Source organism: Chiloscyllium punctatum, chromosome 36 (assembly GCF_047496795.1).
Source record: "Chiloscyllium punctatum isolate Juve2018m chromosome 36, sChiPun1.3, whole genome shotgun sequence".
Lineage (NCBI taxonomy): Eukaryota > Metazoa > Chordata > Chondrichthyes > Orectolobiformes > Hemiscylliidae > Chiloscyllium > Chiloscyllium punctatum.
The window spans coordinates 27630693-27650508 of record NC_092774.1 but is presented as its reverse complement, the minus strand read 5'-3'; the positions used below and the strand labels follow the sequence as shown (position 1 = coordinate 27650508).

Below are 19816 nucleotides of genomic sequence, written 5' to 3'. Positions count from 1 at the left end.
TCAGTGACCTGAGTTTGATCCTACTTTCGGGCCGACTGTCTGTGTAGAGTTTACACATTCTCCCCTTGTGTCTGCGTGGGCTTCCTCTGGTGCTCTGGCCTCGTTCCACAGTCCAAAGGATGTGCAGATGAGGGTGGATTGACCATGGGAGATGCAGGGTTACAGGGATTGGGTAACGAACTGGGTCTGGGTGGGACAGTCACTCAATGTTGACTCGATGGCCTGAATGACCGAATGAGGTGGACATTGCATTCCCAGAGAATATTGTTCAAGTGTGAAATTTGTTCAGCTCACATTCGGATCACTGCAGGGACTATGTCTCCTGTCATTTAAATGTCTTTGATCCCAATAACAGTCTAGTTTTGTTGTACAACGTGTGTGTTTTATCTGTGTGTCACGACATGATTTTCTGTTGCTGTCATTCCCATTAGGAATTGGCCAAAGCAATCAATAGTATGCACTTGCTTTATGGTTACCAACATCAAATTACATTCATGGTTTTGGTTTTTTAATCTCTTACATTATCGTATTCAACCAACTACAGCATTTAGAAACTTGCTTAATTACAATATTCAATATCTGCAGAGTACTTTTTCTTTTTGTCACGACCATTATCTTGAACTCTGACGTGTGACCTCTTCATTGCTGTCAAAGTTCCTTATTTATCCCGACATTGTCATGGTTTTACTTTGTCGAATGTCTTCCTGGCTTTTGCAGTTAAGACCCTATATTCTGCCCTTGTCAACATTTTCCCTTACAATTCTGTACTAAGGATTTCATGAAAAACCTCAGAGTGTGGTGAGACTGCGGAACTCACTACCATAGTGAATACTTGGGGTGGAAGACACGACAACTAAGGGTAAGCAACCCAATACAAATGAATGTCACTGTCACTAGATTCACAACAGAGTGAAATTAAAACATGCAATGTCCCTCAATTTCTCAACTGTTCCTAACCAGACTTGATGAAGAACAGATCTTGCACCTCAACATTATAATTTAAACAAAAACCAACAATTATAAATATGGCAAATTTTCTAGGGCAAAGTTAAAGAAGATAATCTAATTAATAGCAATGATTCAAATCCTTTGATCAAGTCCCCTACCATCTCAGAGACTTAAACTTAAGTGGCAAATTAAGAAAGAATTTTTTTTAAACTTACCAATTCAAACAAACAGTTTCCAACAATGGATTGCCAAGCCTTTGTGCAATCCTTGGACCATTTACTGTTTCACAGACAGGGAACTGTAAATCTAATTTAAAAGTCACTGTTGAATGTGAACAGACATCCCAACATATTGAGCCATTTTTTACAGGCTGGGACTCATTCCCAGAAAGAGCCAACAATTCTTTAACTGGACAGTAGAATCTAGGGAGAACAGCTCCTGGGCTCAACAAGCAGCAACGCCCAATGGAAGCAGTTGGCGGCGGGGCTGGGCGGGGCACGGGCATAAAACAAAAAAACCCACTGACTCTCCCACAGCACACACACTGTCAGAATGCACAGGGGCTCAGTCCTGGGAATGTGAAGTGAACCACACTTGATGAACAGATCTTGCACACCAGAATGAGAATTTAAACAAAAACAAACAATTATGAATCCGGCAAATTTACGAGGGTAAAGTTAAACAAGATAATCCAGTTAATAGCACTGATTTAATCCCTTTGATCAAGTCCTCCACCATCTCATAGATAGAAACTTAAGGGGTAAATTAAGGAAGAGAATTTTTAAAATTATCAATTCAAGCAAACAGTTTCCAACAATGGATTGCCAAGCCGTTGGGCAATCCTTCGATGATGCGTTGTTCACAGGCACATAACCGTGAATTTAATTTCTAAGTCACTGCTGAATGCGAATGGACACCCTGAAGTATTCAGCTATTTCTTACAGACTAGAGCTCGTTCCCAGACAGAGTCAATAATTATTTAACTGGACAGAAAAATGCTAGAGAGAACAACTGCTGGTATCAATGAGCAGCAGCGCCCACTGGAAGCAAAGTTGCAGGGGTGGGGGAGCACGTCAGCATAAAACAAAAAAAACCGACCGACTCTCCCATTATAAGCACTGTAAGAATGTGCAGGGGTTCAGTCCTCTCAGTGACCCACAGCAGTTTCACCAGCAGAATCAGATTGTTGGGAGCACTGGTGTGCCCGCTGGCGCTTCTGCAAGGTGCAGAATGATGAGAACCTCCACTTCCACTCGGGGCAGGTGAACGGTCTTTCCCCGGTATGGCCCCACCTGTGCCTCAGCAGGTGGGAGGAATTGCTGAAGGCCTTCCCGCACTCTGGGCAGGAGAAGGGCCTCTCCCCCATATGGACCCGAAGGTGGGATGCCTGGGTAAAGCCCTTCCCGCACTTGAGGCAGGAGAACGGGCTCTCCCCGGTGTGGACCTGCTGGTGCCTCAGCAGGGCAGAGGTATCATTGAAGGAGTTCCCGTACTTGGAGCAGCTGAAGGGCTTCTCTAATATATGGACCCGGCGGTGGATCAGTCGGACGGAGGAATAGCTGAAGGCCTTCCTGCATTCGGGGCAGCAGAATGGCCTCTCGCCTGTGTGGACCCCCTGGTGCCTCTGCAGTACCGAGGAATTGCTGAAGGTCTTCCCGCACTCAGAGCAGGAGAACAGTCTCACCCCGGTGTGACTGCGCCCATGAGTCTCCAGGTCAGATGGGAAACGGAAGCCTTTCCCACAGTCGCCACATTTTCATGGTTTCTCCACGGGACGGGATTCCTTGGGTTTCTCCATGACCGAAGCTTCAGCTGCACACAAACGCGTGTACAGCACCTCCCTGCCGTGAATTATTTTTCCCAGTCTGTATAACTTTTACTGGCTCCACAATCAGAGTGCTGCAATAGTCGGGTCTCTCTTCCACTCTCACTGATGCTGAAAACGTACTGAAAGAGGAACCAAAAAGCTTGGTTCCTTCTCACAGAATCATAGTCGAAAATTGTTACGGTCCCGATGGATTCAGTGACTGCCAGACATTGACGTGAAATTGAGGACTGCAAATGCTCGAGAGTCAGAGTCAAAGCACAGCAGATCAGGCAGCATCTGAGGAGCAGCAGAGTCAATGTTTCAGGCAAAGCTCTTCATCGATTGATATTGAAACGTCCATCTTCAGATCTTCAAATAATCTGTAAAAAGAGATTACAAAAGTCATTACTGTCAGTCCAGGTTAGAAATTCCAAACAAGCAATTCTACTTTCTGCAGAACATTCTTTTCTTTCCCCACAAAATTGAAAGCACCATCCCACCCCTTCTCATCCCTCTATTCTCACACCGCTCAAACTAATCCTCCCGACGGTACTGATTCAGGATCTTACAGAGACCGAAAAGTGAAAACATCAAGATAGACACCTCTGAATTTTGGATACCTCCACCCTGAAAATTAGTATCTCTCACGACATCTGGGAGTGAGTAAGTCTGATTTTGGGAAGCAAGAAAAAAAGTGTCTATTCAGGATGAACCTTCAATGCAGCCTCTTGAGAAACAACCAGACACGAAATGGTTAACATCTGGGGAGGTGGAAGTGGGGAGATGGAGGAAATGTGATATCAAGGCATTGGCACCGACACCAGACAGAAACTGAACACACAGGCAGGGCAAACATTACAGGCAAGACAGAGTCATGGAGATACACAGCACAGAGGCAGGTCCTTCAGTCCAACTCATCCGTGCCGACCAGATAGCCTAATGTAATCTTGTCTCATTTACCAGCACTTGGCCATATCCCTCTGAACTCTTCCTATTCTTATACCCATCCAGATGCCATTTAAATGTTATAATTGGACCTATATCCATCACTTCCTCTGGCAGATCATTCCTTACACTTGCCTGCCTCACATCAAACATGTTATCCTCCTGTTCTGGACTTCTCCCATCCCAGGGAAATGACCTTGTCTATTTATCCTATCCATGCCTCGCATGACTCTTGAAACGTCTGTAAGATCACCCCTCACCCTCTGGTATACTGGGGAAAACAGCAATGCACTGTGTTTACTTTTAGCTTCACACTCACTGCACCTTACTCCCGTATAAAACATTGTTTCCCTCCCCCACACTGTCCATAGGAAAAACCAAGAGTGCTGAGACTCTGGAGTTGGGGGAATGCCACGTAGAATTCCTGCAATGTGGAAACATGCCATTCAGCCCAACAAGTCTACACCGACCATCCAATGCGTAACCCATGTGGACATTTTCCCCTAGCCCATTCCACTACACTTACTGCACACTATGGGCCCATTTAGTATGGCCACTTCTCCCGAAACTGCACACCTTTAGATGTTGGGAGGAAACCAGAGCACTAGGAGGAAACCCAGCAGACACGGCAGGGAGAATGAGCAAAATCCACACAGGCAGTCGCCCCAAGGCTGGAATCGAAAGCGGATCACTGGCGCTGTAAGGCAGCAGTGTGAACCACTGATCCAACGTGCTGCCCATGTGTGCAGACAGAGGTGGGGGCTGGGAACTTTGTTAATTGTACCACACAGTGGATTGTTGAGTAAGGTTACATCTCACGGGATCCAGGGAGAGCTAACCAACTGGGCACAAAATTTAGAAGCGCGTTGTTGGAGATGCTGGAATCCTTCCTGAAAACAACAAATGCTGGAGATCACAGTGGGTCAGGCAGCGCTGTGCTACTCTATGATTGGATGGTGTGGATGTGGAGATGATGCTTCCACGAGGAGAAGGGTTGAGGATGCCAAGTCATTGAGGGCATTTAAGACAGAGATAGGTTCTTGATTAGTAAGGGGTCAAAGGGTTATGAGGAGAGGGCAACAGAATGGGATAGAGAAACATATCAGCCATGATCGACTGGTGGAGCAGACTCGATGGGCCAAATGGCCTCATCCTGCTCCTGTGTATTATGGTCTTAAAGCTGGGCAGATGACTTAAGGGGTTCTCACAAACTATTTCAGAATCCTGAAGAGGAGTTGTTGGACTCTAAAATTTAATTCTGCTTTCTCTCCACAGATGCTTCCAGTCCTGCTGAGTTTTTCCCGTGTTCTCAGTTTTGTTTCAGATTTCCAGCATCCACAGTTCTTTGTCTTATTTATCAAATTCATTTCTTGCCCTTCCCAAGTGTCTGGAACTTCATCTCCCTGATCTAGAAGCTGTTCACTTACCCTAGAAATGACCACTACCTCCTTATCAAAGTAGACCCCTTTGTTGCAAAATGATTGTTCAATTCTGTGACCAAAATTATTGCATTCGTAATTACTTACACAAGGGACTCTCAATATCTCAGGCAAGAACACAGCTAGATTGTTTCAGACAGTACATTTATGTGATTTGATGCAATTCCCTCTTCCCGACTTTACCAGCGTGTTGCAGGGAATGGAGGGTTTGAATTAAGGAGAAGCTGGGACATTTTTCCAATGGAGCGGAGGAAGTTGACAGATAACTTTAGAGATTTTTTAAATCAGGAGGGGTATAGATAATGTGTCATTTCCAGGAGGCTCAGAATATTTTATTGCTCCAAAAGGTGTAAAAGGGGGTCAAAGTTTCAGCAGAAATCGAGCAGAGCTGAGAACAGACAACATTTAACTCTGTGGGAACAGGGAGATCAGAGGACAGAGAAATCAGGACCTGAAATCCAAGCTAAAGCCAGACTACCATGTTATCAGTGATTTGATTAGTAGTGCCCACCCTCTACCTTTACTGAGCTTCTCACTCGACTTGAATGCCATGTATCCCTTCGATATTCCGGATCCAATCCTTGTCATTCTGAAGCCACATCTCTGTAAGGAGTCTCAGATCATAATTATTCTCTTCAACGTGTGCAGTCAATTAATTTTCTTTTGTTACAATGCAGCACCCATTCACAAACTGAGCTTTTAGTTTTATTTTTTGTGATGGTTAGAATCCAGTTTGGTTTCTCGTACATTTATTCTCCTTGTCCCTTTCTATCATTCTCTGGTGTTTGGTTTCCACATCACTACATTGCTCACTGGCCTTGATTTGGATTGGCTGTGGAAAATTGCCCAGTGTCCAGGGATGTGCAGGTTAGGTGGGTTAGCTATGGGAAACGCAGGGTTATCGTTTCAAAGTAATAGAAGGACGAGGCCATTTGGACCATCGACCCTGCTCCGCCATTCATTAAAATCATGGCGGATCTATCAATCGTCTCAGATCCTCCTAATTGCATTATCTCAAATACCCTTAATTCCCTTACCATGCAGAAAACCCATCCAAACGTGTCTTAATGAATCTGCCTCTACTACTTCCTTGAGCACAATATTCCATTAATTTACCATTAACCGCATAGGTCCTGCCCTGAGTTGCCTCATCAAAATGCGACAGCTCATATTTGTCTAAATTAAACTCCATCCACTACTCCTTGGCCCATCGGCTCATCTGATCAATTATAATTTATATTAAACTTTCTTTCCTACCTTATTCCCTAAAAGCTGAAAATCTCCTTCCCGCACTCTCGCCCTCCATTCTCACATTGTTGAATCTAATCACGGATGTCCTCATCCTGAACGGTTTGGTTCATGTTGATTAACAGGCCCACATTCAAGGGGGATCTAACTGAAACGTACAGAACATTGAACGGCCTGGACAGAGTGGACACTGGGAAGATGTTTTCACTGGGAGGAGAGACTAATACCCATGGGCATAGCCTTAGCATAAAGGGAGAATGGAGATTAGGAGAAATTTCTTGAGCCAGAGAGTGGTGAATCTATGGAATTCATTGTCACAGAAAACTGTGGAGGCCAGGTCACTGAGTATGTTTAACATTGAGATAGAGATGTACAGCACAGAAACAGACTGTTTGGTCCAACTTGTCCACGCCGACCAACTATCCCAACCCAATCTTGTCCCACCTAACAGCACACGGCCCCATATCCCTCCAAACCCTTCCTATTCATACACCTACCCAAATGCCTTTTAAATGTTGCAATCGTACTAGCCTTCAACACTTCCTCTGGCAGTTCATTCAATAAACATACCATCCTCTGCATGAAAAAGGTGCCCCTTAGATCTCTTTTGTATCTTTCCCCTCTAACGCGAAACCCATGCCCTCTCGTTCTGGACTCACTCACCCCAGGGAAAAGACTTTGTCTATTAATCCGATCTATGCCCCTCATGATTTTATACACGTACAGTTACGACGTTTAAAAGACATTTGAATAAGTACTTCAATATGAAAGGTTGGAAGGTTTATGGGCTAAACACTGGTAGGTGCGACGAGTTTAGTTTGAGAACATACTCAGCATGGACTAGTTGGATGAAGGGTCTGTTCAGTGCTGTCTGACTCTGTGACTGATCTGTACTGGTCTTAAAACCATTTTCTTACCTGCCCCCATAAGCATCTACTTCTTTGTTGTTCAAAACTCAGATTAAATTAGCCTTGAATATGTTCAATGACCCCACTTCTGAACTCAATTCCTCTTCGTAATATATCATTTGCCTTGCTCATTGCCTGCTGCATCTGCCCGACAACTGGCATTGACTGGTGTGGAGGGACTCTGAGACCCATTAGTACATCCATACATCATTCCTGATGAAGGGCTTGTGCCCGAAACGTTCCCTGTCCTGCTCCTCAGATGCTACCTGACCTGTTGTGCTTTTCCAGTGCCATATTTTTCGACTTTCACCTCTAGTCCTCACTTTCTCCATATTCCAATATATCACCATTTATACAATGCACTGCTTTTTTTTTAAAACAACAAAGGCTATAATTTCACATTGCGGCACTGCACTTGCCACGTGTTTGTCAATTGAGACACAGACCTGGACCAACTTCGGGAAGAGGCAAAAGACTGAGTTCTGAACAAAAACCGTAGCGCACTCAAAACGCCGGCTCTGTTTACCTTTCCACAGATGCTGCTCGACCCGTTGGCTTTCTGCAGTATTCGCTGTGTTTGTTCTGCACAAATGCTGCTTTCCATTAAAGAACTTCAATCCCTGTCCTCTGGTAACTGACCCGAGTCAGTGGCAAGAGGTTCTTCTGATCATTAACCTGCCCATTCACACCACGTCTTCTCCCATCATTGCCAACAGCCCCTGGAAATCTCCAGTTAACCTTCTTTGCTCCAAAGAGAACATTCACAAACTTGGGAATGTCTCCACAAAATGGAAATTGCTCACCCCTGGACATGATGCAAGTGTTACAATGGGGCAGAGGTTTTGGCAAAATATTGTCAGTTAGCAGGTAGAAAAATGTTCAGGAAGTAAAACACAAATCCCAGTCTCCAGCTTTGTGAATCTTTAGAAACTCTTTGGGAAGTGGAATTGGAGGAGAACTGACGGACTGAGCAGAGACAGTCCAGACACCGTCCCTTTGTTTAAGAGGCTGATTGACTCTGATATTCTCGGGACATGAACTGACCCGAGACATTGAAAGAATTCTCTGCACATCAGGAATTCAAACCCATTCTCGGCTCGGAGCCAATGAGAAAATTCGGGAAGAGGCAAAACACTGAAAGGCTCGGAGTGCGATGGTCCCGGTGTAGGAGAGCTCGTTCCTCGTGACATGGATGTGCCTGCAGATGGTGGGATCAGACTGTCCCCATGTCTCCATAATGAATGTCCAAGGTTTTATTATGGAAAAGTAAAACTGATAGAAGACAATGGTAATTTTGGGCGGGGCGGGTTGAATTATGAATCGATTAGTAGGTTCCTCAAAGACACTGTGCAGCCACTGCTCGGATTTGTCTCTGTGGAGCAATTGGTCAGCACGTTCAGCTATTAACCGAAAGGTTGGTGTGTCGAGACCACCCAGGGACGGAGTGTTTCTTGATCTCGCTCCTACCGCTTTCTTGGCTGTGAAAGTGCACCTTTTTAATGGATTCAGGAAAATGTTTCCCAAACATTCTTCTCCACTTCTCCACAAATCTTCTCCACTGAGGAAGCACAAAGGGGTTTCTGAATTGATTGAATTTCTAACGTAAAGGACTGCGGATGCTGAGAATCTGAGACAGAAAGCGAAACTGCTGGAAAAAATCAGCAGGTTTGGCTGTACCTGGATGAGGGAAAAAACGAGTTCTGAAATGTTGTCTCTGATTCTCTTTCCACAGATGCTGCCTGACCTTCTGAGTTGCTCCTGCAATTTCTGTTTTTGTTTTTAACTGAACATCCATTTCATCTTTCGGGATGAAACACCCAGAATCGCCATTTGCAGATATTTAACCCTTTCGAAACCTGTGAAATGATTGGATTCAAACAAACTCAGCAATGATTCACTCTTTTTCAGTTCCACAGGCAGAGAGACCTGGGAAATGAAGCTGTCAGTGTGGTTCTGTATTGGTGGGCCGAGTGGTGAATGCGATGGACTGGAAATCCGTTGCGGTTTCCCCACGCAGGTGTGAACCCTGCCGACGACAGTTGAGAAACGTCGTCAAAAAGAAAGAGAGATTGCTCCACGGTTTTTTTAAAGATGTAATTCAGTGGAGGGATTGAAGTATTTCAATCACATTGGGACTGGTCGGGAACCTGTAGCCCACTGCCTGTCAGGGTGGTTCAAGCAGATACCCACAGAGCTGCTATTGAGGTGATGAGCCAAGGGTTTGGAAATGAGACGAGAACAGTGAGGGGCGTGAAGTCGTGATCGAAGTTAAGCAGGCACCTGAGGACAAAGGTGTTTTATTTGCCAGTGAAAGATACTGCTTCACAAAGTTAGACAATAGACAATAGACAATAGACAATAGATGCAGGAGTAGGCCATTCTGCCCTTCGAGCCTGCACCGCCATTCAATATGATCATGGCTGATCATTTCTAATCAGTATCCTGTTCCAGCCTTATCTCCATACCCCTTGACTCCACTATCTTTAAGAGCTCTATCCAATTCTTTCTTAAAAGAATCCAGAGACTGGGCCTCCACTGCCCTCTGGGGCAGAGCATTCCACACACCCACCACTCTCTGGGTGAAGTAGTTTCTCCTCATCTCTGTCCTAAATGGTCTACCCCGTATTTTGAAGTTGTGTCCTCTGGTGCAGCACTCCCCCATCAACGGAAATATGTTCCCTCCTGCCAGAGTGTCCAGTCCTTTCATAAGCCTATACGTTTCAATCAGATCCCCTCTCAGTCTTCTAAACTCAAGGGTATACAAGCCCAGTCGCTTCAGTCTTTCCGTGTAAGGCAATCCTGCCATTCCAGGAATTGACCTCGTGAACCTACGCTGCACTCCCTCAATAGCCAGAATGTCTTTCCTCAAATTTGGAGACCAGAACTGTACACAGTACTCCAGGTGTGGTCTCACCAGGGCCCTGTACAGCTGCAGAAGCACCTCTTTGCTTCTATACTCAATCCCTCTTGTTATGAAGGCCAGCATGCTATTAGCCTTCTTCACGACCTGCTGTACCTGCATGCTTGCCTTCATTGACTGGTGGACAAGAACACCCAGATCTCTCTGAACAGCCCCTTTACTAATTTGATACCATTGAGGTAGTAATCTGCCTTCCTGTTCTTGCCACCAAAGTGGATAACCAGACATTTATCCACATTAAACTGCATCTGCCATGCATCTGCCCACTCACCTAACTTGTCCAGGTCACCCTGTAATCCCCTAACATCCTCATCACATTTCACCCTACCACCTAGCTTTGTGTCATCAGCAAATTTGCTAATGTTATTGCTGATACCATCTTCTATATCATTTACATATATTGTAAAAAGCTGCGGTCCCAGCACGGATCCCTGCGGTACCCCACTGGTCACTGCCTGCCATTTCGAAATGGAGCCGTTAATCACTACTCTTTGTTTCCTATTAGCCAACCAATTCTCTATCCAATCTAGTACTTTGCCCCCAATCCCGTGCGCCCTAATTTTACTCACTAACCTCTTGTGTGGGACTTTATCAAAAGCTTTCTGAAAGTCCAGGTACAGTACATCCACTGGATCTCCCTCATCCATCTTCCGAGTTACATCCTCAAAAAATTCAAGAAGATTAGTCAAGCATGATTTCCCCTTCATAAATCCATGCTGACTCTGTCCTATCCTGTTACTATTATCCAGATGTGCCGTAATTTCATCCTTTATAATAGACTCCAGCATCTTTCCCACCACTGAGGTCAGACTAACTGGTCTATAATTTTCTGCTTTCTCCCGCCCACCCTTCTTAAAAAGTGGCACAACATTAGCCGCCCTCCAAACCTCAGGAACCAACCCCGATTCTATTGAACTCTGGAAAATAATCACCAGCGCATCCACGATTTCCCGAGCCACCTCCTTCAGTTGGGACTATGGAAGGGAAGCAGTGATGGTGATTATCTTTGGCTGTTCACCTTGTGAATGTTCCCAATGCTGCGCATGTCCGTGTTAACATCAGAACTCTGCAGCATGGCGGCGTCAGGTACGCACAGTACCAGGGGCGCAATGGATGACGCATCTGACTCCACCTACCTGTTTGAAATGCAGCTCACAGCTTCTTCACACATCCCAATTAATCTTTCTCATTGTCCCGAAGCCGGCATACGGTGTGAATTCCTAATCTGCAGGAACGAGATTCCTTTCACTGTCTCGCGTCAGTAAGTGTCCCTGAGAACATCAGAGTCCCGTCACAGCGCTGTCAGAGGAGGGGAAGCTGAAAGAGACCCACACGCTGCTCACGGGCACATTTCACTTTCCCCAACACACCGCCCCAAAGACTGCGGCTCTTGGGAGTGGAAAGGGAACAAACACCAAAACCCAGTCTCACCTTTGTAAATCTTCAGGAAATGAGAAAACTGTTCATCCCTTCGGGTCTTCCATCCTGGGCAGACAGCGTTGATTTTAAATGGCTGTCCAGTCAGTGCCGATTCGTTTTGGCTGAAAAAATCTTCCTTATCTCATCCCAGCATTTCTTGTCACAGAGACCTGTGCGGCAGAGTTCATGTATATATTTCCTTGTATGGTATTTTGTAAATAACATTCATTTGCTGGTTGTTTGTATCGGGTATTTCAGGTTCATTAGCCGCTGTTTAAGTGAGTTGGTCGGCTTGTGGGCTACCATGATGCTGAGGGGTTTGAGTTGTCTGGATATTATTTCCCAGATGTCTTTAATGTAAAGTAATGTGGCTCGGGTTTCTGCAGACACTGTGTCTGCTTGTGTCATTTTGTGGATGTGAAATCGGCACATTGGGTTTATTGGGTAGGCAAAAGTGAGGACTGCAGAGGCTGGAAACCAGAGTTTAGATCAGAGTGATGCTGGAAAAGCACAGCAGGTCAGACAGCTTCCGAGGAGCAGGAAAATCGACGTTTCGGGCAAAAGCCTTTCATCAGGAATAGAGGCAGGACTCTTCCAGGCGTGGTGAGATAAATTGGAGGGTGCTGGGCCTAAGGTAGCAAAGAGTACAATCGGTGAATGGAGGTGGTGACAGAGGTGACAGGTCAGAGAGGAGGGTGAAGCGGAAAGGTGGGAAGGGAGATTGGCAGGTCGGACTGGTCCTGAGGACAGCGCTCAGCTGGAAGGTTGTAACTGAGGTAAGGTGGGGGGAGGGGAAATGAGGAAACTGGTGCAGTCCACATTGATGTCCTGGGGTTGAATGTATCCAAGGCAGAAGTTGGGGCGTTCTTCCTCCAGGCATCGGGTGGGGAGGGAGCGGCGATGGAGGATGCCCAGGTCCTGCATGTCCCTGGCAGAGTGGGAAGGGGTGTTGAAATGTTGGGCTACAGGACAATGGGGTTGATTTTTGCGGGTGTCCTGGAGATGTTCCCTCACGCGCTGTGACTTAATTCTGCGAGGAGGCTCCAGTCTCCCCAATGTAGAGGAGACCGCATCGGGAGCACTGGATACACGAAAGGACTTTGGTGGAAGCCTTCGAACTTCTGTGACCCGGGTTCGATTTCCGGGCAGGGAAGCAATTTTCAGTAGAGTTGTCAGACTTCGGGCATGTCTCCCTGGTGGTCTAGTGGTTAGGATTCAGCGCTTTCACCGCTGCGGCCTGGGTTCGATTCCTGGTCAGGGAAGCAATTTTCAGTGTGTTTTTGGCGACCCATTCTCCTTGAATGCGCTGTACTGTTACTTATTGGTCTTCGTAGTCACTGGGTGTTGCAGCGTGTAGTGGTTCGTTGAAATAGTGCCCTCATTCCGATTTGTTTGTATGTGTAGGGATGATTACTTCTGTAGCTAAGTAATTGGTTCGCGTGTGGTGTTTTCCTGTAGAGGCTGTTTTGAATTTATCATTGATTGTTCGCTTTCCTGTGACATCTAGAAATGGCACTTTGTTGTTGTTCTCCTCTTTTGTGAACTTTATGCCAGTAAGGACATTGTTGATGGTGTTGTAGGTTTCCTCTAATTTGTTTCATTTTTTGATGACAGAAGTGTTTCATGGGCATTTCGTTGATTTGTTTGTAGGGCTTGTTACTGAATATGAAGTGGGTGGTAAGGCACAGTTCCACGAGTTGACAGTGTTATCTTTGCTGCTGAAGTTGGTTCTGTGTTTTTGTCTTTAGTTCTTCGAGTAGTGTCTTCAGTTTTCTTTGGTCACGTTGATGTTAATGGATGTGAACAGGGCTGTTATGTCAAAGGACAATATTATTCCATCCTCTTCTATCTTCGTGTCTTTGGTGTTCAGGAATTCTTGGATGGAGTAAATGGAGTGGCATGAATCTTCGACTTGGTGTTTTAGTCCTCAGTGGCGGCCTTTGTCTAGTCTGTGTATTCGTGCTCCAAGTAGTGAGACTATGGCCTGAGGGGGGCTCCCGGTTTGAAAAAGAGGAGAACAACAATAAACTGCCATTCTTAGATGTCACAGTAGAGCGAACAGTCAATGGAGAACTTCAAGCTAGCATCTACAGAAAAACAACACACACAAACCAAATACTTAACTACAAAAGCAATCATCCCAACACCCACAAATGAAGCTGCATCAGGACATTATTTCAACGAGCCACGACACACTGCAGCACAGAGAAACTACAAAGAGCACAAGAGGAATACGTATATAGTGTATTTATGGAGAACGCGTCCCCAATAAACCCATTCCGCCGATTTCTCATTGAAGCTTCCAAGCTGACACTCAAAAATTCGGTTCTGAAGCACCAATGGGTCCACAGAGGGGAAGCGGCCCTTCTACTGCCCTGAGTGTGGGAAGGCCTTCAGTGATTCCTCTGCCCTGCTGACACACCAATTGGTCCACACGAGGGAAGGCTGTTCTCCGGCTCCAAGTGCGAGATGGCCTTCAGCAGGTCTTCCGCACCTGCTGAGACAACAGTGGGTCCACACTGAGAGGCCGTTCTTTTGCCCCGAGTGCAGGAGGGGCATTGCTCTTTCCTCCGACCTACTGGCCCATTGATGGGTCCACACGGTGGAGAGGTCGTTCAGTTGTCCTGTGTGCAGGAAGGCCTACAGCAATTCCTCTGCCCTGCTGAGGCACCAGTCCATCCACACCGGGGAGAATCCGTTCTCCTGCCCCGAATGTGGGAAAGTCTTTACCTGCTCCTCCACACTGCTGAATCACCAGCTGGACCACACGGGGGTGTTGGGGGGTGGGGGACAGTGGCGAAGGGGGTGAGGCCATTCTGCTGCGCTAAGTGCGGGAAGGCCTTCAGCAATTCCTCCGCCCTACTGAATCACCAATGTGCCCACACCGGGGAGATGCCCTCCAGCTGGCCCGAGTGTGGGAAGAGGTTCATGTTTTCCTACAACTTGCGGAAGCACCAGCGGGGGCACCAGCGCTCCCAGCAATCAGATCCTACCATTGATGCTGCCTTCGGTCACCTCCCAGGACTGAACCTCCTGCCAGTTCTGACAGTGGGTGCAGTGGGAGAGTTGGTGGGCTGTTTTTGTTTTCTGCTGGACTGCAATTGCCTCCCCTACACCCCACAATCACAACCCCATGGTGGCTCAGAGTTAGCACTGCTGCCTCATGGCACCAGGAACCCAGGAATAATTCCACCCTTGGGGCTCTTTGTGCAATTTATGGAGGGTAGAAAATAGATCTGAGTGGGTTAGTCTTCGGAAGATCAGTGCAGATGTGTTCGGCTGAAGGACCTGTTTCCACATTGTGGGAGTTCTCTGATTCTATGAGCTTTGCCTTCAGTGGACACTGCTGCTCATTGAGCCCGGGACTGCACATTGCCAATGAAATTATCCAGAGAAACCTAAGACCGCAAGACCATCGGAGCGGAAGTTAGTCCATTCTACTCTGCCATTCGTTAGTAACAAAAGTATTGGATGAGATCAGATACAGTGCAAATACAGGCCATTCGTGCCAACAAGTCCACACCGACCTCCCGAAGAGTAACCCATCCAGACCCATTTCCCTCTGACTAATGTACCTACCGCTATGGGCAATTAAGCATGGCCAATCCACATGACCTGAACATCTTTGGATGACGGAAGAAAACAGGACCACTCAGACAAAACTCACGCAGACATTGGGAGAAAGTGCAAATTCCTCACAGACAGCCACCCAAGGCTGGAATCAAACCTGGGTCCCTGGCGCTGTGAGGCTGCCGTGGTAAACACTGAACCACTACATATTGCAACCCGAAGTAGGCAAGTAGGAGGTTGGGAGAATACAGTAAGCCAGGCAGCACCAGGATGTGGAGTAGTCAGCGTTTTGGGTATTAACCCTTCTTCAGGACTGAAACGTTGACTTCTCCATGAGCAACGATTTACGGGAATGTTGCTGGGGGATTGGAGGGTTTGAGCTACAGGGAGAGGCTGAATAGCGTGGGGCTGTTTTCACTGGAGCATCGGAGGCAGAGAAGGGACCTAATAGCGGTTATAAAATCATGAGGGGCATGGACAGTGTAATAGACAATGTCTTTTCATTGGGGTGGGGGAGTCCAGAACGAGAGGGCATAAGTTTAGGGTCAGAGGCGAAATATATTAAAGGGACAACTTCTTCATGCAGAGGGTGGTACATATATGAAATGAGGCGCCAGAGTATATAGGTCAGGTGCTGTCAAATAGGAGTAGATTAATATCGGATATCAGGTCAGCATGGACAAGTTGGACCGAAGGGTCTGTTTCCATGCTGTACATGTCTCTGACTACTGGTCCTGATGTAACTTGAAAATAGAGTCCATAAACTTTGAACAGTTCAATCTTGTTGAGCTCACCTCCTGAAAAGTTTCAGATGAATCCCTCTGAGAGATACTGTTTAAACATGCTGAGTTGGACAAAGTATCCCATCAAGTTCAACACAAACCCAGAGATGAAGAAGTCAGAAGTCAGAACACCAAGGGGACCAAAACTGATCACAATATTCCAGGTGCATCCTCATCAACGTCCTGTATAACTACAACATAACTTGCCAACATCTATACTGAATTCCCTAACTGATGAATGCCAGTGTGCTGAAACCTTTCTTCGCTGCCTTGTGTACTGATGTAATCAGAGATATAGGACCTACTTTAAACTGATCCACAATCCAGCTGCTGGGAGCACAGAAGCAGAGTAGTGCTGCATGAGTGTGCTGGGTAGATAACCCAGAGGTCGATGTGTACAAATCATGTGATGCTATTGCCCAATGTCTCTGTAAGCTGCTTTCATATGCAAAGGTTCTCTGCTCTGTATGTTGCCTTTGCACCTGCTTCCCAAAGCTTCTTCAGTGGAGGCGTGGCCGCTGGAGCCCAGGAGTTCAACAACCCCCCGGAGCTGGGGGTGCGTAAGGCTGGAAGCTGGATTTGCTCAAGGCTTGTATTTTTAACTCATTTAAATGGTACCTACTGTATGGAACTAAGGTTTACATTAAAAACGGAGGATCATATCAGAGTGTTTATATTTAGCAGTGGTAGTTGGTAAAATGCTCTCAGAGGAGCACTTTCTATGATGCTGCATTTCTTGCCTTCTGCCCTTTCCCCATTTCTTCTCTCCCATCTTGATTTTATATTTTTTTGGTCAAATTTAATTTCATATTAATCAGACTTGCGATTCACTGTGTGCTATTAATTTGCTTGTTCGAATATTCTAAGTCAAAATTAATGCTGTCATTTAATTTCTGATGTCAGAGTTTGACACTGAATGTGCTGGTGTGAATACCAGTAAGTTGTGAAAATAAATCAAGAACTTGTGGTTTTTAACAAAAAAGAGCAGTTCACTGATATTCATGACATCGTCTCATTTGGGTGTGATGATTCAAATCTGACCAACAAACCGTTTCATGCAGTCATCCAATTGAATTTTAAAAATCTTTAATTTAATTAAAGAAAATAACTCTGGCAGGCTAAGATTTATGCAATCTATTTATAAGATTATGTCCATTGCTCGCAATATGGTCTCAACCACATTGGGAAATCTGGATGCCAACTAGCGGAACATTTCAGGGAACAACTCTGGGACTCTAAATCTAAACGACACACCACCCTGTGGCGGAACACTTTAACTCCCCCTCCCATTCCACCAAGGACATGTAAGTCCTGGGCCTCCTCCACTGCCAAATTCTTGCTACCCAACACTTGTAGGAAAACACCTCAGCTTCGGCTTTAGGACCCTCCAACCACATGGTATCAATGCAGTTTTCATCAGTTTCCTTATTTCCTCTCCCCCACCTTGTCCCAGATCCAACCTTCCAATTCGACACCAACCTCTTGACCTGTCATACCTGTCCACCTTGCTTCTCACCTATTTACTCCACCCTCATCTCTGACCTATCACCATCAATCCCTACCTCCATCTACCTATTGCACTCCCAGCTGCCTTCCCTCCAGCCCCACTTCCTTCCCATTTATCTCTCAGCCCCCTTGGGCCACCTTTTATTCCTGATGAAAAGCTTATGCTCTAAACCAAGACTGTGATGAAGCAACATCCTCAACAAATAGGAAATAGCTCCCAAGTCAGATTTCATCCCCTCTTCTGTTTCCCAGTTCTTTCAGAAATAAGGAATGTCTTTTTCTTCCACTAGAAAGTGGTCTTCCACTTTGCGCTGTCTGAAGTGTTATGCCATACCACTACTTCAGACACCTTTTAAGAATCCTTTCAACCTGTTTTTCTAACAATTGTGGAGGTGACCAAAAGTAAACATTTCACTCCTCCTCAATGTCCCATTTCTCCTCCTATGAGCCATTTTGTCATGTTGTCTATGTTACAAGCAGCCGAGTGCACTTGGTTCCTGAATTGAAATTTGGCCATTGAAGTGAACAGGATTAATATTTATCGATGGCTAGCTGTGTTTGCACTAACTGTAATTATCCACCAATACGATGTCTTTTGTTCCACCAAAACTGGAAACAATGATCTGTGTTTATATTGCAGTCGGATGCAGAAAATCATCCCAGCGATCTTCACGTTATTATAGTTTACTGAGGCCATAACAGCATTGCGTGGCAGTTTGATGCGACTAAAACCTGGATGGCAATCTCTAGATTATGTTGTAAAAATATCGGTATCATGTTTTTCACACCCCGCAGTCACCTACTGAACCAACCGGCTGTGTTTAAATCCCGCGATGAACAGTCTGTGTTTGACTTCTCACATTGCGGGGAGCTGAGCATTTACCCAAACAATGGGCACACCACCTCCCTGACAGTGTTCACAAATCAAACTGACAGCAAAGATTCACGGGTGATCGAAAGTTTCCGCAAAGAAGATTTGACACGACCGAGAAACGGAAAGAACATACTCCTTTCTTGATTTGAAATGTAAGAAGTTGATTGCAGTGAGCCTGACGTGATTTGAACACGCAACCTTCTGATCTGGAGTCAGACGCGCTACCGTTGCGCCACAAGCTCACAGTGACTAGTAGCCGCTATTCATGCTTAAGGGAAGTGATTGCACTACAATGATTTTATGTTCAAATCTGTTCTGTTTCTCCCCTTCTCTTCCAAGTGTTGGGCTTGTATTTCAATTTGCAGAAGTTGAGATGCTCTGGATGCTGTGATCCTGGGCAAACACAGGCTGGAGGACCTTCGGCTCAGAAAGATGCAGCTGGAAGCCGGGCTGCAGACACGTTGGGGGGAAAAGGGGAAAGTTAACTGGACACTCTATTCTGGGAGATGGTCATTTCTCTACAGACAAAGCCTTCTGACTGGGTCAGTGGACAGGGTCAGGAGGTGTCAGCACAGGTCAGACAGATAAAGGGGATCTGAGAGAGGTCTGCACGAGCGAGGAGCTAACTGGCTACGTGGTGGGAGTAAGAACAATGTTGGGGAGGGGGCAGTGGTGGTCAGGGAGAGAATAGTGGCAGGGATTGTCACCATTCTCTGCAGTTGGTAGCAGAATACCAGATTGCATCAGTGTCTGCCTGGCGCCGGGATTTGGGAACCGGTGTGCTCAGGGCTGGAGAAATGGAAAAGGGAAGTTGCAGCAGGCGTGGTCTAACAATGTCAGGAGGAGAGAACCTCTGCTGAAGGCTCATGACAAATCAGAGCTTCAAATGTCTGGGTGGCATGGTGGCTCTGTGGTTAGCACCACTGCCTCACAGTACCACGGACTTGGGTTCAATTTCACTCTTATGAGGCTCTCTGTGTGAACTTTGGCATGTTCTCACCTTTGTGTCTGCGTGGGTGAACTCTGGGTGCTCCAGTTTCCGCCGAGAGTCTAACCATCTGAAGTTAAGGGTGGATTGGCCATGCTGAAGGGTCCTGGGATCTGCAACCTAGGGTGGGGAAAGTGGGTGGTTGGTAGGTCAGTCTGAATTTTATGGGCCGAATGGCCCATAGGGATTATATGAATCTACCGTCTTAGCCATGTGTCTATTGAGAAACAATTGCCCCCAAGTTTGCTGTTGATGGAGTGGGTTCCAGTTCATGGAACACTGACACTATTCCTGGATAAGGTGGGATTTGTGCTGTCACTTTCCCAACCCACTGTACCCATGCATTCTCTCTCTCCTCACAGTCTGCACTCACCAGATCTCTCTGCCCAGCCATTCTCTCTCTCCCCCTCATTTTCTGCCCCCCATTCTTTGTCCCCAAGTCTTTCTCCTCCACTCCACTCT

The 19816-nt window shown here is 46.2% G+C and overlaps 1 protein-coding gene and 2 non-coding genes across 3 annotated transcripts in view; 1 reads left to right on the top strand and 2 right to left on the bottom strand.

Moving 5' to 3' along the window:
• LOC140460300 (uncharacterized) overlaps positions 1 to 19816 on the bottom strand; it is a 749266-nt gene that overhangs the window by 165235 nt on the left and 564215 nt on the right. The window lies entirely within an intron of this gene.
• trnae-uuc (transfer RNA glutamic acid (anticodon UUC)) lies at positions 12825 to 12896 on the top strand. Its single transcript has one exon. It is a non-coding gene; the product is annotated as a tRNA-Glu (tRNA).
• On the bottom strand, positions 18537 to 18608 carry trnaw-cca (transfer RNA tryptophan (anticodon CCA)). Its single transcript has one exon. It is a non-coding gene; the product is annotated as a tRNA-Trp (tRNA).